The following is a 26161-nucleotide window of genomic DNA, read 5'->3' on the forward strand; positions in this document are numbered from 1 at the left end:
GACAACTGTTCACACGTACCAGACTCTTCTCCATCTAACATTCAGTAACTGATTCTCAAATGTTTCAAAAACACAGACAATACAGTTGCAGACTTTATTGATCCATCACACCATAAAAGTCGGACGCAGCTAAAGTTAGCATCCAGTCCTAAGCATCCACTTTGAAGTCTTCATCTTCATCACAAAGTCTTAAATTTAAACCAGCCGCAAACATTTAACAGAGAATGAAGTTTCAATCAAATAAAGTTGCTGATTTGTGTAAAAGGGACATTTATGAATTTTCCTTCAGCAAAGGCGATTTAGGCAAGCATTTGTTAAGAAACTTTAGCACAGAAAATGTTCCTATGTGTTAAGAATAATTACACAATGAATCTGGATTTATGTAAAAACAAAATATAATACTTGTTGCCATGAAACATGATCTGACACTGGGTTAAGTTCTCAGCGTTGTAATGACATTCTATGGAAGAAAAAAAATGAAATGTTGCTTTAATGAATTTTTGCTAATCAGCAACAACTTCTAAAAATCAGCAGTTTTTCTTCACCGAATCCAAGTCATCTGCAAAAAAGAATCTATTAATGTTTTTCGATTTTTTTTTAACCCAATTTCTTGTTGTATTATAACGGGAAAAATAGTTTTTTCAGAAACTGGTAGCTAGAACTTATGAAACGTCGTTTGGCTCGGTCTGTGAAAATATTGACCGACATGAAAAGGTCATGACAAAAGACATGAAAAACAAAAGTGTAGCCTGAAGTGTCTAAAGGGGGATGGGGACATTGACTTGGTTACTCCTAACAACACAACATAGTGTAAACAAACAGTGAAATGAGAATTTTGTTGAGTCCACCTAAAGCTCCACCTGATACCAGACATTAACACGGCCCAACATAGCCCAGATATACTGAGTTTGATGTATGTATTCTGCAAACTGAACTCAAAAATCTTGTAGATTGAGTTCAATGTTTAATTTGGAGTATTAAAAACATATAAAGTGACATACTCCATGCACAACTTGATTTTTTTTATATCATCCCATTCGTAATATTTAGAAGCCAAGGAACCCCAGAACAGACTTGTTTTAATTTAACGTTTCATCTATTAAACAGCAGTCAGAGATCATAAAAATACGACATGAAAGGCTCACTAGTCTGTGTTATAACCCTCTGCAAATGTACCAATAACACAAATACTGAACATACTGAACACACACGAAAAAGAACTCAGATCAGCCAAGTACAATAGGTCCTGCAATAAGCAGGATCGCAGGCATGTGTCATGGCGGACCATATCAATAGAGGAGGCTTGCATGCAAGGTGAAATCACTCCCTGCTCTGCTCCACCTTGAAACTCTTCCCCGTTCCAGCGTTTTATGGTCTTACTGGTCAGAAACCCAGGTATGCGTTTGTCAAAACAGGGGGAAAGTTAGAACCACATGTTAATTTGAACAGGAGGCACCTGGTTCTGATTAGAGTCGTGCTGCGATGATAGAAACACATTTTTGGACAGCGCAGCGAACGCAACAACACTGGCTTGAATTAGAATCCAAACATTCATGCAATCTAAAGGCTTGTTTTTAATGAACTGGCTGATTGACAGGACTACAGAGGACACACATGAGGCGCTGACAGACAACACAGACAGTCTTTATCAAGCCAGAGAGAGGTCCAGAAAACAATTTGCTTTACTGCTACAAGCCCAGTATGTGGGCTTGTTTCAACCTGGAGTCTTATCAGCTCCAAAGCCTTTACAACGTCACATTTTTGAGGTGTTTTTCCATTTACATTTCATCTTGAACAGGTGTCAGAAAATAAAACATGGGTGAAACAGCTGTTGGAGAAAAACAGCTTCATCTAGGCTCTTTTTTGTTTTGTCTGTCTTTCAACTAAAGGGGAGAAAAAACTTTAACCACACAAACCACTAGCTCTCCCAGTTATCTTACAGCTACTTTAATGGTTTGTTGAAAATCCCAAAGGCAAAGTCTGTGTTTCTTGGACAGAACTTTAATGTTAGATGATCTGAAAGACCCAACTGGACTGTGACGGAACCATAAGACCCTAACTGTGCTCTTGACTTTTCTTCAGTGTTTTATGTCACTATCCTCTGCATTTACCCGGGCTTGGGACCGGCACAAATGTGACATTAGATCATGCACTGTTGAGGCTATTATCATTTATTTTGTATTTATTTTTGAGTGAGTGAGTGAGTGAGTGAGTGAGTGAGTGAGTGAGTGAGTGAGTGAGTGAGTGAGTGAGTGAGTGAGTGAGTGAGTGAGTGAGTGAGTGAGTGAGTGAGTGAGTGAGTGAGTGAGTGAGTGAGTGAGTGAGTGAGTGAGTGAGTGAGTGAGTGAGTGAGTGAGTGAGTGAGTGAGTGAGTGAGTGAGTTTCAGTTACTTTTATTTATTTATTTTAAGCATGTCTGTCTGTTTATTCATCTCTGTTCTTACTTTTATTTTTTTAACATCCTATTTATGTATTTATGCTTTGTGCCACATTTATTTTTTTTATTTTATCTTGTCTCCGTGTCTACAATGGCTATGTCCAAAATATTGAGAAGAGCTCTCTTCAGAGCCTGGCGAGGAGTCAAGGAGTCTTCTGCATGGCCCACATTGGACATAACAGCACTGCCTGAGAGCACTGAGCTCATTGTTCTCTTTCTATTAGCAGCTGGTGCGGACATGCCGCCTAATATTAAATAAGACCAAACTTTATTTATAAAGCACTTTTCCTATGAAAGCATAACACAAAGTGCTTTACATTAAAACAAAAAAAATAAATAATGTAAAAACAAGCACGAAAATTAAAAGTGCCCCCTTCCCATACCTACACACAACCCCTCACCCCTTTCACACCTCCCACCCCCTAACTGATGGGAAAAGACAATAAGAAATAGGAAATAGGCTAAGCATGAAAACAGAATGTTTGTTATTGGAAGCTAACAATAATAATTGGAACCTCCCTCTTTGTGAACAGCTTCATAACCAGCCAAACGCAGCATCACAGGGTGAGACCAGGCCCACCACAGCTCCTATCTCACTCTCCTCATCCCTCATCTGCTTCAGAGTCCGCAGAGATGCACTGACTACTTCTGAAGGACAGCACAGGTCAACAGAGGGATCCTGCAGCAGGGCATTGGAAGACTTTAAGGAACCCAAAACTTTTAGAAGAAACTTTCCTGTTCCAAAGAAATGATGCCTCCTTACCATCATCAGTAACCCTGATGCCTCTGTGCAGATGTGAACAGCAGCAGCTCTGTGACCTCTGACAGGAAAAATGACAGGATACTCATAAAAGCATCCTGATTCGGTTGTACTCTGCCTGCTGCCGTGTGGCTGTCAGGGTTCTGGCTGCCGCGGCTGATGCGGCGGGGGTCTTGGTGTGGGGGTGGCTGGGCACTGTCCCTACTTCTTTTCACATTCCACCATCCATTTTAGAAGATAATAAACGCTCACTTGAGCACAGGTGTTAGCTCACCTTTGCACCAATAGTTTGTGTGATAGAATGAATGAAATATTTCACACTAGTTGGTTTGAAGCCATAAGTGTGCATGTGTGAACAATGTCTGTATTGTTTACATGTTGACATGTGGACATTTTTGCAGCTAGCAGGTGTGTTGATAACATTTGAGTGTGTGTGTGGACAGGCCCCGCCCTTTGAGATTTGTATTACATTTGAACCTTACCGTAATGATAAACATCCAGTAGCTTGTTGCTTTATGCTGCTTCATGGTTTCATCCCCCCCCCCTCCTATGATCACCCTCCTATCCTCCCCCTAACATCCCTCTCTCTTACCCCCTTTCCTTTTCAGTCCGGTCCAACACAAAAGATTTTCAAAAATGATTAAAATGAATAAAGTTTGGCCTAGATTACAAAAGGGGTTTATTCAGACATACCTCTGGTTTGTCAGAAGATCCATAACCCCTCTTGTTAAAGTAAAATATGTCCAACACAAGAGGCCTTCAACTCTCATCTGTCTGCCTAGCTGTTGGACAGGACAAGTTTAAAAAAAATAATAATAATAATGAATAAAAACAAAAAAAAGCATCCTGATTCTCCATAAGGCACTTGGTCACATCATGATGGCTTGTCTACCTGATCTCCAACAGTCGTTTTAGGGAGGGAACATCATAGTTCTGTGACACATAATCAAAAAGAGTGCAGGGATCCTGATAGATCAGGAAAGGTTTTTGCACACGGCTCTGCTTACTTTGCATGGACCGATGCCAAATGCAGCTGGTGGTCTAGCAGAGGGTTTAAGGTATATCCTTCCCTACCTTCTTTTGCAATAAGGCCTGAACACAACCCCTGACCCCAATCATGGCAGAAGCTCCATCGCAGACTGACTGACAATTTCAGCTGCACTATAACCTGAAGCAGAAAGGGGCTCAAGAATTTGCGTGGTAATAGATTCTGCATTTAAGTGACTGAGGTCAAGAAAACCAATCAGGTGTTTCTCTGGAATACCTTTACAGACAAATCTAATGACTGACAGATTCTCCATCACTTTTGAAAACTGCAAAACCGCAGAATCTGCTTTGTCATAATCATCCTTGATTTAATTTAGTACCATTTTGGCCAATTTTTCAAGCACATATTTGGATATTGTGAGAGGTGTATTTTGCATTTTGTTTAATGTTTTTTTTTTATTTCTTTAAACTTGGGGTCCTTTGTCAGTGTGTATCAATTATTTTTAAGAACCAGAGGAATCATCATCATTTGAACTTTCCACACTGCCACACAGTGGAGGTTCATTTGCTGTGATGAACTGAACTACTACTCCAATTCTTTTTGTATATATTTTTTTCTCAACTTGAGTGGGCCTTAATAGATTACTGATGGTTTCCCCTGTGGCCTCTCTTTGGGATATTTCAGACCAGGCTTTTGCGTTTTTCATGTGGCATTGACTTGATGCATTGTTTTGTGAGTGCCCTGTCTTTTTCCAGTGCAGTTTTCCAATCAATAAATCTTTGTCGTGTGAAAACCAAATCCCTGTCAATGTTTCCCCCTAACAAAAGCATGCATCAAGCTTTGCTGAATAGTCCAGCCGTGGTCTTCCCCAATACCAGCCAGGGCAGAATGGTGTGCGTTCTTACCAAAGTAACGCTTGGGGAAAACCACAGCTGTGGGTTGTGACGGTGCTAAAGTGTTCAAGCCTAAATTTACATCATCTGTAGCGGCCACCGCAGGGCTGGAAGCAACTGGGACAGCAGGGGCTTGGCTTGTGACACTAGACAAACTAGATGTCTTGGGCTGAGTACAGAGTTTGCAGCACCACCCGACAAGTTGGTCTCTGCTGCCTCCGCTAATGACCCGGCACTGGTAGCTGCTACTGCTAGCACTAGCTTTTGCGACCAGAAACCTACGCATGGTAAACTCGTTTCTTGGACAAAGAAAGAGATACATAGAGGACAAAAATTAATTAAAATAAAGAGTGATCTAATAATTTCAGTGATAAACAGCAGCTGAAAACACCGGCTGATGTCTGTGTCTGCTGGGCCTGTGACACGAAGAGCGCAGATGAAGCGAGAAGCCACGCCCTCCCTTGCATCTATCAATCAGAACCCGCGGCTACTTTGAGTTAGAGCCAGAGAAAGCAAAGAGCGCTCTGGTTTTCTTTAAAAAAAATTGAAATTTGGACCGTTTGCATGGCGTTACGTTTGGGGGCTAGTCCTGGGCCCGCATCTAACTGACTTCATCGGTCTGGGTGGTGCAGGATTCAGTTCACATTTGTGTCCAGGCGGGTCTCCCACATTCCTGTAAATGTATGGCTCGTTAAAAGTAAAAAAAAAAAAGAAGAGAAACCAGAGTTTGCGACTCTCCTCTTGTAATCCCTCCTAACCCCATTACAGGGTCATTGGCTGTGGTAGCACTGGAGCTTTGGTCTACCAATAAAAGCCAGTATAGTAAATAGAAGATAAATTCTATCTGATGCTCCACCCCCACTGATGAGGGAGGGGTTGTTAACATGTACATGTATTACTTCTCCTCTTTCAAACCTTGGTTTGAAATGGATGAGCAGCAAAACATTTCAAGTAAGAAGATTTTAAGTCCAGTTCCTATGACTCAACCTTAAGACCCGACCTGGATGATAAAGAACCTTCACCGACGTTTTCCCTGATGTGCGATAATCAGTGTTTATGTAATGACGCTGTTTAAGGTAACACTGTCATTTGTGAAAACAAATCCAAATTTTGACACACATTAACTTTATTTTAAAGCAATGCAAATATAGGTAGATGGTTACTTTAGTGTCATTTAATTCCTAACTCAATTACTTTTGGATCAGTTTTGATCGATTTCTGTGTTATTGTTGACAGACAAAAAGCAACACCTCCGTCTGCTGATGGTGTCAAACTGCTGATCTCTCTGAATAAGTCTACATTTGTGACTTTTTTCTGACACACCTGAGCCAGACAGAGGCATGGACATCTAGATTTGGAGTTTGATAACCCAGATGAATGAAACCATCGATGGTGCTGTATTCAATTCTTCCTGGAATGCTAATAAAATGCACCATTAAACTATAATGTTCATGCATCGTTTATTTTGCACTGTGGTGAACAACAGGCAGTTCAGGTATTGAGCGTGATGGGAAAACAGGACTGTCAGAGCCTCCCTGCTTTGAATAATCAACCTCTAAAGTAGCTGGCAGACCTTTCAGATGTATTGACTGAGTGAAGACTAAAGAAATACGCCACCCTCCCTCTATGATGGATTTCCCTATCCACGATTGCCGTGTCATTAGGAAAAACCCTCTCCAGGAGGTGTTGGAGGTGGGTTAGAGCTTTAGAAACTGATGTGGAAGATCACAGATGAGCACAGAGAGGAATGTTGGGAGGATCCTCATCTGACATTATACAGGATTGGTTGAAGTTTGGCCTTCAGGATGGGTTGTTCACACCGGGACGAATTTCGCCGGCGATTTTCGCCGACGTTTAACGCCTCATGACTAAACAAAGGGCACCAACGAGAGTGTGCACACCGACGCGAAAAAACGCCAGGCGTTAAAGCGTCAAAAAAAAAAAAACGCCTCGGGTTCGTTTTTTTTTTTCGACGCGTCGCGTCGAAATCTACTCGACCAATGAGAATGGCGCTTTTGCTCACGTGTCTGGAGCTTCTGAAGTTACAGTAAAACACAACTTGGGGGCGCTCAAACACAAAACTGCCTTGCTGAGCACACATACCAGCGAAGAAGATAGACGCCAAGTAGCGTCTACACAGCCGCGAAGCAATAATGACGGACATTCTAAAACATCCCCGAACCAAGCACCAGTTGGAGCTACTGGTGCTTGAAATATTCATGTTTTCTTTGTATTATTCTGACAAGCGCGTAAATACTTGCTCTCTTCTTCTGAGTGAAAAGCGACTTTAAGAAGCGTAAAGTTGCGCAGCGCCACCTTGTGTACAGGAGTATTTCTGTTTTACATTAAGCGCCATCTAATGTCAGGGAATGAAATTGCATGTTCACTCCACTCATCGTGAGCGAAAATCGCCTGGGTGTGAACACAAAAAACGTGGCGAAAAACGCTGGCGAATAACGCCTGGCGAATATTCGTCCCGGTGTGTACGGGCCTTTAGGTGGTTGGGGTGTGTGCTGCTCCTGAATTCAAGAACATTAACCTGGTTTGGAAGGCAAAGCACTGGAGAGACTTGTCCTTTTTGGGTCTCTTCAAATGTGCAGAAAGGGAAACATGAGCCAAACATTTAGTAGAGGATCCCTTACAGTTAGGAGGTTCCTTCATCCTGACAGCAGAGAAAGTGGTGATCTCATACTCCTGCGTCTATTCGTTACTGTGATGATCAGCTTCGTTCTGAATATTGTGATGCGCTATCAGGAATCACTGGATAAAAAGACGACATGAAATGTTGCAGCCAAACTCGTCCTAAATTCCAACCATGAACAAGAAGCTTTTTCTTTGAAATCTGCTCAGAATATTTACTCTCAACAATTAAGCCTCCTTCACAGGCATTCTGTAACAGAAAACAGCCCACCTTTCTCATGTCCTGCAACCCCCACAGGCTTTATGACTCAGGGCCGTTTGTCTGGAGTAGACAGCCGTCTGCTGACACTAAGCACCGCAGTAGATGGCTTCATTCTGCAATTTTTGGCTGGACAAGAGGAGCTTTGTGACCGATAAAGAGAGGAGGGAGATATTTTTAGTCCATTATCTATATTCTGTAAATACAGTAAAATAAACCAGTCCATTTTTTCATGTCTTTTTATGGAATCTCTTTTCCTTTCAGCATAGATGTCAGACCAAAGCTGTCCCAGAAGGAGGCAGAACTTTGATGAAATAGCAAATATCCTTTCTTTTCGGCTACTTTGATTTTGCAGCACAAAGAGAAGGTTTAACCTTTCAACACCAGAGATGCCACTGATACCATAAGTCTTTGAAATTTAACGCAATCACAGTAAATGCACTAATTCTGACGTAAAATCAGCTGAAATCAGGACCAGCTTAAAGTAAATGAAAAACCAGATAATAAATTTGAGGAAAAGAAAATATGAAAGTTTGAAGAGTTTTTAACTCAGAAGTACACATTGAAAACTTGAAGGGAATATTGACAATTTGAAAGATGAAATTGTAAATTTAATAATAATAAACTGTTGCCAAATACTGTTAATTTATTGTATATTCAACTTTTGTTTTTTCTTTTTCTCACTCTTTACTTTTAGTCCTCAATTTACAACTTAAATTTAGGCTTTTCAGTCTCACTACTTAGCCTAATTTTACATGGGTGCGGAGCTACGATTAACATCAGAAGACAGAGACTATGGTGATGTCATTTCCACTCCAAAATAGCATCTGCCACATGTGTCGTACCAATAGACCTGTCTGTGGTTGCACAAACCTGAACATTTACTGTTAAACCCAAAATCCAAACCCAAAAAAAAATCTTTGTCTGAATTTGTTTTTGCCTGGAGGCAACAGAAAGGCAACAAGTGACAGTAGCCAAGAATGTCAAAAGAAAAAAACTTGAAACAAAATCACCTTTTGTGTATCTTAATCACGAAAAATTGTCAATACCTTTGTCTTTTTGTGATTTAAAAAAAAATCCTTAATCCTCATTTATCTTTAAGGCAAAAAGAGTTTGTGAATCTGATGATTAACAGGATAATTTGACACCCCTACTTTGACCACCGACCTGCAGGATGGTTTCTGTCAGATAGGATTCTTAAGAGCTACCAGGCAGAAAGTGAAGGTTCCTCCTGCATGAACAGAACAGCGTGTCTGCTGCACTGACATGGTGAGATGCTCTGTAGAACCTCTTTCCTGTGCTCCTTGAAAGTGAAAAACAGAAAGAAGGCAAAGCTCATTACAACACACTGATTAAGAAAACAGTTGTGTCCTTCCTTTTGGGTTGTGAAGCTTCACCTCCTCCCTCTGTGATCTGCTGGCTGCCCAGTAGTTCATCTGACAACCCGCCTCCTGGGACCCGCTGTGGAGCTCTCACATTTCCGAGCTGTCAGTCTGCAGTTCACGGAGAGTGAAAGTGCTTCTTGTCAGAGCAGCAGCAAGGTGTCTCCCATCACACGCTGGGCCTTATGACAGTGTGTGTTTACAGCGCAGAAGGAGGGACTAGGTGTCTGTTCCCACCACAGAGAGGCCCTGCAGACAGCTGTCACCATGGTGTTTCTGAGTGCCTGAATGGGTTGTGACTGCTGTCTATTTGTGTCCCTGACGTGTGTCATGATGCAGCTGCCTCAGTCAGAACACAGGAAGACCTGCAGTCCAAACAAAGGATCAAGTCAGTGCTGTGGATCTATTGTTCTGCTGCACTAAAGGTTTAAAGCCGTAGTCACAACTGTCCTTATGGGTGAATATGGGATTCAGGTGAAAAATGGGCAAACCTGTATGGGGCACACAGGAGGTCCACATGAAATATCATAATCCTAGACCTGATAGTGATCCTATAGAGAGAAAATGTTCATGCTGTTGGTGACGGGTTGTAGCGATCACTTAAGTAACATGCAAGGGGAAGTAAGGGTGAAGTAGGTGAGAGCCAGCCATGTCTTCAACCCCACCAAATCCTGCGCATGTGTGCATCCTGACTGGAAATGAGACAATCGGAGCGTAGTTTGTGTGGGTGTCCAGTGGGCACTTACGTATGACGTGGACGCCCCGTGCGTGCAGCATTCGCATTCCTTTAGTAAGGAGGCAGTGTGCACACCCCACTGATGACTTAAATTCGGCAATCGAGCCCTGCACCTGTCACCTGTACGCAGGGGTGGAGCCCTAGGGGCGAAGGTTCCCAAGAATTACCTCCCCCCCCAATTGTTGATTCAATACAAGTATTATTATTAGTATTTTTATTAATAAAGATTAAGAAATCATCAATATAAGCTTCTAAGAATAGCTAATATAAATAAAACAAATAGTTTGAAATGAAATAAAAACAATATTAATGTCAACATTGTTAGAAATACATATTTTTGATCATTTTATTTGTAATGGCCAACCTCTTTCCTGTTCGAATTTGCCAGCCTTCCAAAATCTTCTGGTTCCTCTATACAAAATGTTCTAGCTCCACCCCTGCCTGTCCCCACAACTTACATTATCCTTACAAATACTTCACTATACACCTGCCACGCGTGCAACAATGGTATGTTCCATTTTCATGATGACCCTCAACAGACAACCAAAAAACCTTTAACGCCCATATGGGTCAACCCCCCCATACAGGTGCATGTGACTAACTTACAGATGGAAGCTATAAGTGTGGGAATCAACAAAGGAGCTGCTCTGAATTACAGTTTTTCTCAGTCGCTTTAGCACAATTCTGAGATCAGAATTGAAGTTTGCAAATACGTGTGTTCATTTCTCAGAACAATTTGTACAAACAGCAAAACACTATGGATTTCTTGCAAAAGCCTGTAACTTGCTCAAAATCTTTAGTTCATGTCTCAAAACTAAGTCTTTATGTCATTGAACATGTCAGTGCCATCAGAATGTCAAGTCCTTGTGTCATTGTCTACGAACAAGACAGTCAAATTACTTAGTCATGTTGTCAATATAACTGTGTACTTTAGAGGGAGGTTCTGATGTAAACTATGGCTAAAGTTTTGATGACAATTATTGTAAAATGTAAGTTACACCTTTTTTGTTTGATTGCAAGAGACTGGAAAAGATTCAAAACTACACTTTTATTGTTCATATTGTAATTTGTTGACAGACCATGTCAGACCAACATTGAAAAAACCCACTGCAAACAGTAACACAAAGGAAAAAAAAGATAGGACAATATTCTGTACAACAGTACAGGCAGTGCAGTAGGAATTGGTGTGGTCTTCCTACACCTCTTGTCGTTCCTGTGTGTTAGGCCACAAATTCTCATCCACATCACAGCGAATATCCTCTCTTGCAATGCAGCGAAATATGTTTGTCACATTATGACAACTTGGTCAACCATTTTGCTGTTAATGACTTTTAAGATGAACTAATGACTAGGTTGTTTTGAGGAGTAAGACTATTGCACAGTGAACTATATAATACATTTTGATCAACATGACATAAACAATTGATAATGTGGCAAAGAGCAGAGAATTGTACATAATCATTTGCATGGATGTACCAAAGCAATTGCAACTTGTTCAAAGAAGTGAGAAACTGCTTATATGATGTGCACAAGTGACATCATGATGTGAAGATTGAACAAATAGTTTTGGGAATTTCATTCTGATCTGAGAATTGTACTAAAGCGACTGAGAAAACCTGTAAGCATCCTGCAGAACTGTAAACACCAAACACTTTGACTACAAAGCATAAAGCAGCAGCAGTATTTGTGGGGTAACTGCAAATGATGAACTTGTGTTTACGGTGTTGCTGATTCATGTGTATTATGTTTTTTGCTTCATCTGCAGCAAACATCACCAAGTGAGTTTAAGAAAACGTGGCATTTCTAAGCAGAGGGTTCACAATTGTAAGAGGACTTCCCACTTGGTGGATCGTCATCATAGAAATCAATCAACTTCAGCTGCAGAAGTGCCTTAAAATAGACCTGATATCTATTTTTACCTCCTTGGTACACACCACTGCTTCTGATAGTGTCTGATCTGACCAAGTCACCAGAATGAACCCTTATAGTATCAGCTGATGCCTCCAGTTCATTATAAAGGACTGAGAGACTTATTTATCAGGTTAACAACATGTTGTCTGATTTTTTTACTTGGTGATTTATAAGCAAGGATAAAAGTTGACCAACCAGAGCGAATGGAGAAAAAGATTTCAAACATCACTGACTGCTGTTCTGGGTCACATTAGAAATATCAGGAGGTATTTCATAATATACTGCTATCACTGTGGACAGGAAGTGTAAATTGCAGCTCACACTGGGAGTTCACTTCATGAGATCCAAAAACGATTGAGCTTTCACAAACAACTGCTCCTGCTTTCAACGCAGACGCTTCCCCTGAATCACACCGTGTTCGGTCACCGTGTCCACAGTGTCAGCACACATTCCCCATTTGGATCTGTTCTTACCAATCCGCAAGATTTATGATCAAATGAAATGATCACAATACTTAAAAATAATACTGCTTATTACTGATTTGGTTTGAGGAAACATTTTCATCCAAAACTGAACCCAGCTGAGAAAGTCCAGCTCTTCACCTCTGATCCCACCAGCACAGAACCCTGCTGAAATGGAGCTGAACTCAGAACCACAGTTGGAACTGAGAGCTGGTGTGTCACGGTGACCAGAGGTGTCACTGTCTGTCTCCCGCATGTCCAACATGGAGGATGAAGTCATTGGCTGCCTGTCCTGTGAGTCCTGCATCAGCAGCGTAATTGCAGACTGGACGCCTTGCAGGCTGCCCCCGAGCGGGGGGGAGGACAGGGACATGAGGGGAGTAAACGGCAGGAACGGAGGGGAGTGGTGACTCAGTGGTGTCCTCCACTCAGTCATGATTCCACGTCTGGGAGGCTGCCGGAGAAGAGACCCAACAGTCTCGAATGTCGTGTGTGGATCTTCTCTGGAAGATGACTCACTGCTATACAGAAAGGAAAGAAGACGTTTACAGTCCTACTCTGTTCATTTGACACATTTGCACAAATCTTTCTTGTATTATCTGGGCTTTTTCACAAATTTACCCTTTCTTTGGGAATGTGGATGTACAAGAGTAGCATCTAACCCAGAAGGGAACCGAGTGAAGTAATAGTTTAAACATGCACTTGTACGGGTTGACCCGTAGTGGTGCTGTGGGGTTTTGGGGCCGGGAAAGGGTCACAGAGATGACTGACTGCATTTTTAGGGGAAAGCAGGTGTAGCTTGCAGTTCCTTTGAGAAGAACGGCATCTGAAAAATATGTATAATATCTTAAAATAGTCAGGTGAAGCATAATGTGGGTGGGATTACAGAAATTCCTTCTACTGCGACAGACTGGGGACCTGTCCAGGATGTCCCTAGCCTTCGCCCCCAAGTGGCCGGGATAGGCTCCGGCAGCCCCGTGGGCCCAAAAGGGAAAAAACTAGAAGGTGAATGAACGAATGACTTCCTCCCACTGCTTTTTTAGCAATTAATTACTCAGTGTGGACACATGGACATGTTGGTTTCATGTATTAAATGTATAGGGACAAATATGTGTGATTATTTTTCTGGCATCCTTTACATCTGCATGTGAATCTGTATAGATAGATAGATAGATAGATAGATGGATAGATAGATAGATAGATAGATAGATAGATAGATAGATAGATAGATAGATAGATAGATAGATAGATAGATAGATAGATAGATAGATAGATAGATAGATAGATAGATAGATAGATAGATAGATAGATAGATAGATAGATAGATAGATAGATAGATAGATAGATAGATAGATAGATAGATAGATAGATAGATAGATAGATAGATAGATAGATAGATAGATAGATAGATAGATAGATAGATAGATAGATATGTCACCTATGGACAATTTAGAGTAACCAATTAACTTATGAAGCATGTTTTTGGACAGTGGGAGGAAGCAGGAGTCCCCAGAGAAAACCCAGGTATATACTGTACTGTATATGTACAGTACAGTATAGAGAGAGAGACAGAGAGAGAGAGAGAGAGAGAGAGAGAGATGTATCTGTTTTACTTTTACGTGTTGTTTAAATGTTAGCTGCAGCCTGCTCCTCGCAGCATGCCCATACAAAATTAGAGTTCTACCCGTAAGAGCAGTTGCGGTTAAGCCTATATACACTCTAGTTTAGCTGCTTCACATCAGATTCTCTACTTGGCACTCTTTGTGTTAATAGCTCTTTGGTTTTTGGTCAATTTAGTTTGTTTGGGAATATTTACATTTTCTGTAATGTCTGCCTTGTGGCCTCTTGAAACCAGGTCTTTATCAAATCAATTTCCCATCAGGGAGCATAAGTCTTTGACTTCACACAGAACCATGGATTCCATCTCAAATAGCTTTAGCTGAACTTTTTCCCACAGTTTTTGCTTTTGTTGACATTTGACTTGTATTTATCAATCAGGAGGCATTCTACCTCAAGAGGACAGCAGTTTCTCATTCCAGCTGTGTTCATTTTTCATTTGTAACAAAGATGGAGAGCAAACATAAACTACAACCGTTGTATGCATCAGCAGCAGTTTTGTATAAACCAGACTGACATGAATTCAGTATTCACGATACATATTACAGCAACAGCAGTCACCCTCTCCATTCCCCCCATTGCCTGCAGAGAAGCACCTTCAGTGGCAGCCGGTTGTAAATACATGTTTGCAGTAACACATTGCAACACATATACAACATGCGTGACCATTGAATATATGTTGAAAGTTAAAGCAGTTGAACTTTGACCAATCATGGGGCTTGGATTTGGTAGCATTCTTTGATAGCATTCTTTTTTTAAAACTCAAAAGTACCAACCATTTGAAAATCAATCATGGAGGAGAAATCAATGATAATGGTTTTATATGACACCAAGTCTTTCATATATAGAGCTGTGAAAGAAAAAGCCTGAAGCAAGATTCATGAGATTTGTACCGGTTTGAGATTTTGCACCAAGATGCTTCCAACGGTAGGGGACATGCACTAGGATTGGGTAGGGAAACGATATGAGCACGATGTGCCAAAAGCGCGTACAATAATGCCTGTTTAGCACGTTTTTGAACACGCCACAAATGCCCGTTGTGTATGAAGCTTTAGAGCAAACATGCATCAGCAGCTCCAAAAACACTCTGAGCAGGACCCTGCAAGAGTCCTTGAAAACAGGCAGCTGTCTGTGCCCTTTGTTGATCCAAAGTTTGAAACTAAGTGCAGTAGAAAGAAACGTTTTTCCAACAGACTAAGTTACTGTCGAAAAACAATACAGAAAGAAATGCTTTGATTTATTGGGTCAGCGTGACAAATTGCATCATTTCCCTCTGACAAAGCCCATAAGTCAGTGCTTCACATGAGTACACGCAGCGACGTGTTTGGAAAATGTCCCTCTCCATGCACATGGCGTGGTTCTGATAAGACATACTCTCCTCAGAGAGAACAGGCACACACACATGACAGACACACACAAAGATGCCATCCTAAAAATAACTCTTTGTCCCTGACGGGTCAAGTGGAGTCCAGTCCAGCTGATACCAGCTCTGTACCCGGATCAGATGGGCCTGTGGCAACCAAGGGTCTGCTCTCCGTCTGTCAGCCACCTCAAACTCTGCTCCAGATCTCACACCAGCTGAAGCTCACTCTGTGCTTCACGGGATTCTTGCTGAAGGACACTGATCCGACCCGGAGTCAACGTCTGGACCGGCGATGGTTACGCAGTCAGACTCACATCATGTAGAGATGGAGATTTTGAGGTTGAGGCTGTTGATGTGGGGTCTTACCAAAGAAAACATGGCTCCAATTGCTCCACTCAGAGAACTAATATGCTACATCTGTAACAATCAGATCTTCCAGGACTTTGCTGGCATTTTTTTGGATTGTTGCAGCACAAAAGTTTAAAGTTACATGACAATACTTTTTTACAATTCAAAGCTATGTAGTAGGAGGACTTACAAACTTTAAAGCCGAATTGTATGTCCACTTTGTCAGTGTGTGAAATATCACAGGCACATACGGGCACATACGCTGACCTACAATTGCAAACCCAAGGTAAAAGTACAATTCTTTCGCTTGTACTTTCACCTTTGACTGCCTTTCACTGTCACCCAATCGGTGGATCAGCCAATCAGCTGCATGATATCCTAGGGGGAAAAAAAGAAAAACTGTTTCTTCACTGGGGGACAATTGATGTATTTCATTAAAAAAACATAGGGGTTGACCATCTACTTCAAATTAAATAAAGACATTTTCCTTGTTTTAATTTTTGTTTTCTTTCCTGGCATGGATACATGCATCTGATTGGCTGGTCAAAGCAGCACATGAATTGGATCTCAGTGAAAGAATCAAATTGAGAATCAAATGAGTTGTTCTTGTAACTTGGGTTTTGTCATTGTAGATCAGTGCAGGTGCTCCTTGTTTTTAACTTGTTTTTTTGCTTACCATTATTTGGTGGAGCTTTAACTCCACCCTCTTTTTTTGAGATTTTGAATCTTTGAATTACTGTAACTGTAACTCTAACCATATATGCAATTAACATAATTCTGAGAAAAGCAGATTTAAGCTGAAATGCAAGACTTACGTTGATTGTATACAGCAAAGTATACAATCAACGTAAACTAAGCTGGTTTTCTCTGCCTCAGAAACCATTAGAATTATATTATTATTATTATTAGAAACCAGGGCCCTCTTGCCTCACAGCAAGAGGGCCCTGGGTCCAAGTCCTGGCTGGGGGACATGAAAAGCACAACATTAATGGGGGGGGGGGCACACTCTGTGTGGAGTTTGCATGTTCTCTCCGGGATCTCCAGCTTCCTCCCACCATCCAAAAACATGCTTCACAAGTCAATTGGCAACTTTAAACTGTCCACAGGTGTGAGTGTGGACGATTGTGGACATTCTTCCCTGCAACAGACTGGCAAACTGTCCAGGGTGTCCCCTGCCTTTTCCCACAAGTGGCCGGGATAGGCTCCAGCGGCCCCGTAACCCTGAAAGGGAAAAAACAGAAAAAGCGATGAATGAATAAGTGTTAACTGTCATAGAGTTACGATTGTGCTGTCACAGCCGATAGCTCTGGCATTAAAGGGGTTAATATTAAATAAGGTAAACATATTAAAATGTTGCTCAAACTAAATGTTCGAATTATACATCAAAACATCAAATACAACCCAATTTTTTTTAATACTTAGGCTTCATGAAGCATAAACTCCTTCATTCTGAGTAAACAAGAGGTTGCAGGTGAAGGTGGGTCCAGGTGACACAGAAGCAGAAACACCTGTTGAACATTAAGGTCTCACTCCCATCATCTTATGGTCTATTTGAAAGCGGTCTTTCAGTTATGCCGCTTAGCCAAAATACCCTAATCTATGTCGTTTTCCAGGTCATCATTTTTGCAGAGTGGCAGTGCTTCTTTAGAAATTCACCTCTGAGTTGTGGGTGGGGCTGTTGGTGTGGAGCAATCCGGCCCCCCCCTCTCCCTCCCTATTTGATAGCAGGGCATAAAGGTTGTGGCCCGCCCAGCTTATTTTCTACATCACAAATACAATCTTTTTCAAACAGCATTTTTTACGTGTGCTCTTGATTCACAAAGATTTGTATAAAGAAATACTGAGAAATGCAATTTCAATCTTTATTTTCTCCATACGTGTTCTCCATCATGAGAAAAATGCCACAAGAGCATGTTAAAAACACAATTTTCATCAGAGTGGGGGTTAAGGTTTCTAAAAAGGACATCTTGAAGACTAAAACAGTTGGAGCCCACTTTATCCATAGTTCAGCTCAGGTTCTGCTGACCTGGAGCTTTTTCTCTCATAAAACAGCAAATACTCCCATCTAGTTTCACCACTAAAATCAGTGTGTCTAATAATCACTACAGGTTAGCTTTTTCCCTTTTAACTCAGTTAACAGAATGAGCTGTTTATTAAACACACCCTTATTACATTTCTGATATCAGAACCCCCCCCAAAAAAGCCCATCACAGCCTCAAGTCTGCAGACGTGGACCCCCTCCTCCTTTCATGGCAGTCTGCCAGCGTCTGCAGTCCACAGTGGAGGCTCTGTCCAAACCCAAAATCTAAACAACCACAAAACAGTACCCCCCACCCTGCGTTTCTGGTCCGGCCTGGACGTGGCCCGTCTTCCGCTCACTCCTGGGATTCCTCTCAACTCTCCTGCAGCTCCCCTGCCTCTCAAACACGTTGATGCGTCCAACCTGGCGGCAGACATGGACGCCACATGGATCCAAGGTGGGAGTTCCGAGTGAAGGTGACCGAGCCTCGGAGCAGATAAAGATGGATTCCACTGGTGGGGGGTGAATGGGGGGGCTCCTGGAATAGTTTGTCTTTCTGTCACAAATAGTTTGGATTCAGCTCCTTGACTAAAGAAACTTCATTACGAGGCGCAGAAACAGAGGGGGACTGGGAGTCCGACTCCACGTCTCGTCTTTCCCACCCTTTGTCACCCCCTCTTCTCCCCCTCCAAACATATCCCTGTCTCCTCCAATTTAGCTTTCACTCCTTTCCTCTTTCACGCTCTCTGTTTGTGTTCCACGGCCTCCACTTTTTTCTGACGTCTTCTTGTTTTCTGCCCGTCAGCTCATGTCGTGAGAAACCCTCACACTTTCTGATAAGGCTGATTGGAGCCGATAAAAATTGAGTCTCTCTGACCTCACATCAACCCTTTTTTTTCCAGCATTTTCTTTTTACACCAGAATAAAACCATAAACGACGACCTAAAAATAAGGAACTTGTAACAATGCTGCATAAAAAGCCTGCTCCATTACGTGATCATTACACCGAATAAAAGTTCATCTAAACTGAATATTTAGGAGACAGTTTACCTGAGAGGCGGCCAACGGAATTGTGAGTCAGAGCAGCACTCAGACTGACAACACACACCTGCTGGAGCCCAACAATTCATGCACACAGACACACACGGACACACTGTCCCTCTCAGACACCCCCACCTCCACATCCTGTGCTCTCCTGACCTGACAGCCTCATCTCTTGTCAAACCCTTTAGCTGCGCTCCATCAAACCTCTTAGCTCCCGTCTTTCTTCCGCCCCACCCTTGATGACCCCTCTGCTTGGTGGAGCTGCTTTTGCCCTGTGGGTTTGGTTGGATAGGGCGGAGAATGCGGAAAAATGTCTCACTTTTTATTAGCTTTGTTTTTATACGCTTAGCTCTTTGCACAACCAGGGAGGAAAGTGGATCAAACAGGCTGGAAGATCAGTTCTACCCATTAGGGGGCAGTGTTGTCCAAAACGAGCTCTGACCAGGACTGAAGAATAAGAAACAAAGAAAAAAAAAACTGTAAATCGTCTGAGCCCCAACACCTCCTCACCACACTACAATTGCCAAAGTCTTCCTGTTCCGAGCTCTTTAATTCACACTTTCGTCATTTTTTTTTCAATTCAATTCAACTTTTTTTATTTATACAGCCCAATATTTACAACAATAGTAATCTCAATGGGCTTCATACCAGTACCATTTCCCTACTTTGCTTCACTTCTGCTTTGATCAATGGAAAGTCAAACTTCTCACCTGCCAAAGGAAGCAGACTGAACGTGCCCTAAAACACCCACTTCAATCAAAATTGTGTTTTTGGTGTTTCAACAGCTTCTTGTTACATTATTCTGATGATGGAGGACATCTACAAAGAATATAAGCTGAAAATTGCTTTTCTGAATATTTCTTTATTCAAAGCATTGTAAATGAGAAGTAGACGTAAAAGATATGGTTTAAAAAATGTTTTAATTGGTGCGTAAATGGTCAAAAGGTTAAGGTAATTCAAAGAACGTAAACACTGGGGCTAAATCTCCAGAGCTAAAAGGGTTAACCCTTTTGCTATCCTAGGCACTTTAACATTGGGAGTTGGGTCATCTAGACCCACTAGACATTGCGCTGAACCTTTTTTCTTCTATGATTTGTGATCTTCACTGGTGTCCAAGGATTACATGAAATCTTAACACTTTTATCCACCTTTGTCATGGTAGGGATAACAAGTCAATGTAAGGGTGGGGTCATCTAAGATAGCACAAGGGTTCAACAATACATGGCCTTGGATGCTGATAAGATCACATGTTGGCCACGATGATAGCATGGTATCGTCTTTATCTGAGCTCCAAGTGTTGGAGACATTATAGGAGCTAGCAGGTCCAGATCTAAACCCAGAAAGCAACATTTTGGAAGCAGACATTATACGGTGTAGGACTGACCCAGGGGGCACAATAAGCTTCATCCAGAGAGGGTTGTTGGGCAAGACGCTACTGCCTAACTACGTAGCCAAAAAAGGGGCTCCAGTCTGGGTCTCCCTGTGCCAGTCCCCAGTCCGGATAAACCACAGGGATGTGTCAGGAAGAGTCTCTCCCAGACCACTTGTGAAAGCTTAATTGCTGTGGTGACCCCTAAAGGGATATTTTATTTATTTACACATTTGAACTAAAGTGGGAGGATAAACCCCTAAAGATGGAACATTTTGTTTTCAAGACAGACCTCCATTTCAAGAAATCATGAGTACAAATGAAGAAAGGTGAACAACAACTCTAGTTCTAACCCGAAAGTGTTCAGAGTTGTGAAATTTTTTTTTTTTTATCAGAGCATAAACTGGGAAACCCCTAACTGTTAGGGTCGTCAGTTAAAATAAAGGGTTTTTTTTGAGCAACATTGAGGGACTTCTGGTTCTGGACGTTGATGTCTGCAGCCAGGTCCTCTTGGGATTTAGTCTCTAATGTTTCTCTCAGATATGGACATTGAACCTGAAACAGCCCGACTGTTTTAACACTTGTGAGATTGCAGTGCGTTGTTCAGATTTCCCTGCATAAATGGAATATGTTCACCCTCCAAGACAGGGAACACTCTTAGAATCAAATGTGTTTTCGGATCACAAGTTCAGACCGTCTCCATTTATTCCTCCTGTCCCCCGTTGAGGGACAAAAATAATTATGAGATAGTTTGGTTCTAAAAAGCCATGTCTACACAGTGTGGGAGTCTAATGAGCTGGGCTCATTCTCTGTTTCATTTTTTGAGATTTTGAAAGAAGTATTTTTAAAAAGTCATTGAATGATTGAGATCAGAGTAAATTAATTGGAGGTATAACGGAAAATTACTCCACCGCTCTGTCAATAAGATCCACTTCTTACAAAGACGAGGCCTGAATGTCGCAGCCAAAACATGCAGGCTTTGGCTGAAAGAAACCAACGATCTGTTACACACAGATGAAGGCAGAACAATTAAGCAAAATGATGAAAAGTGACGGAGTGCAAACTGTAGAAAATAAACCCTGCAGAACAACAGCAGAGCAATGTGCTTAAAGCAGACTTTTGGCAGAGGTAAGGCCAGCACGGAGTCGTTTTCAGCGCCGATGCCAAACAGAGAGAGGCTTTTACCTTTGAGAAGCTGTTTGTGCGAGTAGACATTGAATGGTCCAACAGCCTGCAAGCATATCCTGTGTTACTGTCATTTAGCATGAGAAAGACCCCTGGCTAAGTCCTGGCAGCACAACAGATGATCTCTGAAATGGATCATATGTCAAAACGGCGGGGCGGGGGGGGCAGACTTGGCGGTAGTTTTAACCTAACAATAAAATCCTGTGTTTGGCCAGACTGCAGGATCACACATATTTGCAGAATTCGGACTGCGGAGAAATGTCTTTTCACTCTTTCCTTGGCTCTCTGTTGTGAGCTGTACAGGTATGAAACCGGGGTTAATCATTTTTAAACAGCTTGTTTTGGAGTCCTTGGAACCATTTTTTGGATGGGTTCGCCCACCATGATGTCATTGGCATATTGAGGTGGAGGTGGGGGGGTGGGGGGGGGGATACTATGACAAAAAATCATTTTCACTGAATACTAGGTGTGAGCATATTTAGGGAGCCGGTTTACCTCAGGCTGGTTTGCGGCGCCTTCTGTCCGTGAAACCAGGGTTCGAATCCGGGCTGCTCCCTGTTGCCTTCTCTGCTTCTGTGCCTGTCCCAAGCCCGGATAAATTGAGAGGGTTGCGTCAGGAAGGGCATCCGGCATAAATCGTTGCCAAGTTAACCATGCGACTCATCCTCGAAAGTGAGGTTGTTTTGCTGTGGCGACCCCTGATGGGAAAAGCCGAAAGGGAAAGAAGATTAGGTGTGAGCACGTTTGGTGAGTTTTCGGGTACATGTGGGGGGTATTTTTGCTCAAAGTCTCAGTTAGAAAGAGAAATTGCAAAAACAATCTGGTCCTTTAGTCCAGGACAGAATAAATCACAATAAATCAAGAGATGGAAGGAAGTAAATAATGTGAAAGAGTAAGATTTCAAATCAAAAGCTGCAGACACTTTAGTTTCTTTACCGACAAAACCCAACATTTTATGTAAACATAAGGATTAACTGCAAAGTGAGACAATGCTGTTATTAAAAGAAACAGGCAGATCTTTCGCTTAAAAAAACATTTTTTACTGAAACTTTATTGATCATCTAATGGGAATAAAATAACAACAAAAAAAGTTGCCACCAAGCCAGTAGCTCATAAACATTAATTGTGGCCATAAGGGAAACAAGATTTTTTATTTAATTTTATTCAAAAAGATATCAATAAAATCACTTTAAAAATGTGGGTAGGCTTCAGAGCCTGTAACGATTTCCTTGTTGCTCCACAAAATAATAAATGAAAGCGGCAACGCTTACAGGGTATTTACATGGTACTTTTTAATGGGACTTACTGCATACTTTTTTGTGTATTCTCTGTACTTACTTGGTACTTTCTGTGAATTTATGTGGTACTATTTGGTTCATACTTATGTGGTACATACTTTACATGTTATGCAAGGGTGTCTTTTGTGGTACTTACCACATGTAAGAACAAGGTAAGTACACACAAAGTACCTTGACCTTTAGGTCTTCATTTGTTGTGTGTTTCATGGAAACTACCCCTTAAGTACAATGAAACTGGACTGTAAGAAAGTCAGCCCTATTTCCACTCGACTACATGGTACTTTCAGTACTAAGTACTGGGTATGTTCACGTATTACCTTCCCGTACAGTGTACATACACACTTGGTCTTCTGACCTCACCAAACGAGACAATGCTAACTTGTTGGTAAAGGTGAAGTAACTGCATTGTAAAAACATATTCTGGCCTGATTACTTCTTGTGGCAAGTTTAAAGAGAAACAAGACAGCAGTGAAAACAACAATCTTTAATATGATACACTTCTGCAGCATACAAAGTGTCATGACAATAGAAAAAAATTTAAGTTCTCAACAAAACAGTAAAAAGCTGCATTTCAAAGAACACATTATTTTATATTATTCATCCTTTCTTCCAGAGTTTTGTGCTGTTCCAGGAATGATTCACACTCCTTTGCATAGCTCATGAGTTATCACCCACCGTGAAAACAAAAATGGCCCCAGATCCTCACCTTTTCCAGCCAAAGTACTTACTGCAATAATTGCAGTCAAATCTATTGTATTTTTGTCTATATTACACTGGTGACATGTGAAGGTCGTGGTTTTTGACAGTTGAAATTCCTTCAGCAGAGTTTGGTAACAGTGCAGCACTTCTTCAGGATTTGTAACTACAAGAAAAATCACAATTCAAGCTCAATGAACATAATTGTACATAATTAAACATGTTGTGGACTTGTTTTCATGTTTTGAAGTTTGTGGTCAGAGCATTGACCGTTTAAGAGAACAGGACCGAGCGAGTCTGATGTCGCCCATATAATACAGTTTGCTTAAGGCTCCAACCACATGAAGTAAATTCATTTGCCATTTTACATTTTACAATAGAGACGGCGCTGTGCGGGAGCCAGAAGACATCAGTAAGCAGTGATTGGTCTGAGTCATTGTTTCCATGGCAACCCTTGCTGGAAGGCCACACCACTTGAACGCTGGCTACACAAAATCTATCAAACGTTCAACGTGAGGCCACCTACTTTTATTCATCCATATGATTGGTCAGTTTATAACCTGAATAATTTGCAATATAGAAAAATACAAAAAATGAGAATTATCAAGAACATGCTAGTTAAAGGTATCAGAGCAAGAATGGCTATTCTGACGAATAGAATGACTGAGTGACTTCCTATTTGGAGCAAGACTGAGGAAGGGGTCTCTCAGTCCAGTCAATATTACAACTATATTCGTCTCAATTGGCTTCATACCAGTAATTGTACAATAAAGATGAAATCGTAAATAACATGAAGTCATAGAATTGGTGAAGATTTGACTTTCACCTGTTTGTTGTGATCTAATATTAAAAATAAAGTGAGAAAAATAAACAAATCCACATGTAGACACGTAGACAAAACAATGACATTCTAGTTGTTAGTATTGCAAATTTGGACCATTGCCAGAGGACCAGAACTTGACAGTATCTCAATTCCGTCACTACTCACTAGTGCACTATATAGTGCGTTCACCATGTTGTATGGTTGTCAGAATTTGCAGTTCCAAAATCGAGTGACCTAAAAATTAGTGAGAAAAGTGAGAAAATTGTATGAAAATAGACCACAATGTATTAGATTAACAGTTAAGAAAATGTGTTTTCATTTATTTTTTATAAACAATCCATGTTTTCCTCATCAGAACACAGTGGATTCATGAAAATAAAAAAAGGTAGTGAGCATTCTGTCTGAATTACTTTTCAAATCTAGGACGCTAAAGTCCAGCTTTACAGTTTTGGCAGTTAGGGTTATGGAGGGAATTTGGACATAGCCAATAAAATACAAATCTAGTTTTGGTGTCAAAAAGGTCTGGGCTTCATTGGAAAATGACATTCACTGTGAAATAGTAAAAGTCTTTTATTTCTTTTGATGTTTTTTGATTAAAAAAAACTTCAAACTAAGCATTGATGAAATTGGTTGAAAAATCACTCATATTATGTTTTTTCCTGTAAATATACATAAAAAAATAGATTCATAGATTTTTCAGACCAAAATTTCACGTTGGAACTAAAAAGCTATTTAAAATCGACAAATTGTTCTATCATATTTCAGTGTTAGTTTATAAAAAGCTATAACCAGAGGTTTAACAGCTTCTGCTTGTTTTTAACGACAAAGGTGGATAAAGGTGGAAAGGATCTCATGTAATCCATGGACACCAGTGAAGATCACAAATCATTGAAGAAAAAAGGTTCAGAGCACTGTCTAGTGGGTCTAGATGACCCCACTCCCAGTGTTAAAGTACCTAGAATAGCACAAGGGTTACGGCCCCGAAGGAGTCCAGTCCTTTTCTGCAAAGTTCCCTCTTCTCCCATGAGGAATTCTTTCAGTTAGGATGGAGAAAGTTGAAAGAAAAATAAAAGACACTTGATACAGACTAGACTGGATGGTACATAACAGAACATTTCCTCCTGGACTCGGAGGGACAGATGGGCTCCACAGATGCCATTGGAGCAAAGATATTCAAAGCATTTAGTGTAAATGTCAGAAGCAGCCAGCAGGAGGAGGACCCACATACCACCATTCCAATCTTGACTCAACTGATGATACTGACAATGAAGTGAGCTCCGAGAAGAATAAAACTGTTTGTAATTCTCCCCCTGAGCTCGGACATCATTTTTTATGATATTTTGGGCAGTTTAGCTCATCACATCTGCTTTAGCTAAAACACTAGAAATCAGACCAAACAGTAACAGTCATTTTTTGATCTACAAGTCTGCACATATCGCCAATAAACACGCACTGTTGTGTTTTGAAAGCTGGCTTTTTATGCGGCCACCGCAAAGACGTTGAAGTCCTTGACGGTCAGCGCTCACCCATCTGCACGTTTGCTGGATACACTGTTCCTGGCTCTGTCTAATTAGAGTATAACGTGTGACCCTCTTTTGTGGTTTTATCATAGTCAAACACAAACACGCGTGTGGCTCCAGACGGTTCAGATGAGACTTGTTATGTCCGCTGACACGGGGCCCAATTAAAGGGGAGGATTAAGCGAGGGCTGGATGACCTCCTCAGGAATCTCCAAGATGTGTGTACACTGTCAAATCCTCTGACAGACTTTCCCTTTAAGCATTTCCACCTGCTAATTAACACACCAAAGATGTGTGTACTTGTGCACCTATGTTCTTTGTGTGTGTGTTAAGGCTCATGCGAGACAAAGCCACTTGCAAACGTCAAGGACAGATTTGCAGCCAAAGAAGCTTCTGTGTAAATATTTGACT

The 26161-nt window shown here is 41.3% G+C and overlaps 1 long non-coding RNA gene across 1 annotated transcript; it reads right to left on the bottom strand.

Annotated features, from left to right (window-relative positions):
* Window positions 1-2217: 2217 nt before the first annotated feature.
* LOC144987996 (uncharacterized) lies at window positions 2218-9641 on the bottom strand. Its single transcript, XR_013651690.1, has 2 exons — window positions 9375-9641; window positions 2218-9280 (listed from the first exon to the last, which is right to left on the bottom strand). It is a non-coding gene; the product is annotated as an uncharacterized LOC144987996 (long non-coding RNA).
* Between the last annotated feature and the right edge of the window lie 16520 nt (window positions 9642-26161).

Source organism: Oryzias latipes, chromosome 19, assembly GCF_053564925.1.
Source record: "Oryzias latipes strain Hd-rR chromosome 19, Olatipes_Hd-rR_3.1".
In the NCBI taxonomy this organism is placed as follows: Eukaryota; Metazoa; Chordata; class Actinopteri; order Beloniformes; family Adrianichthyidae; genus Oryzias; species Oryzias latipes.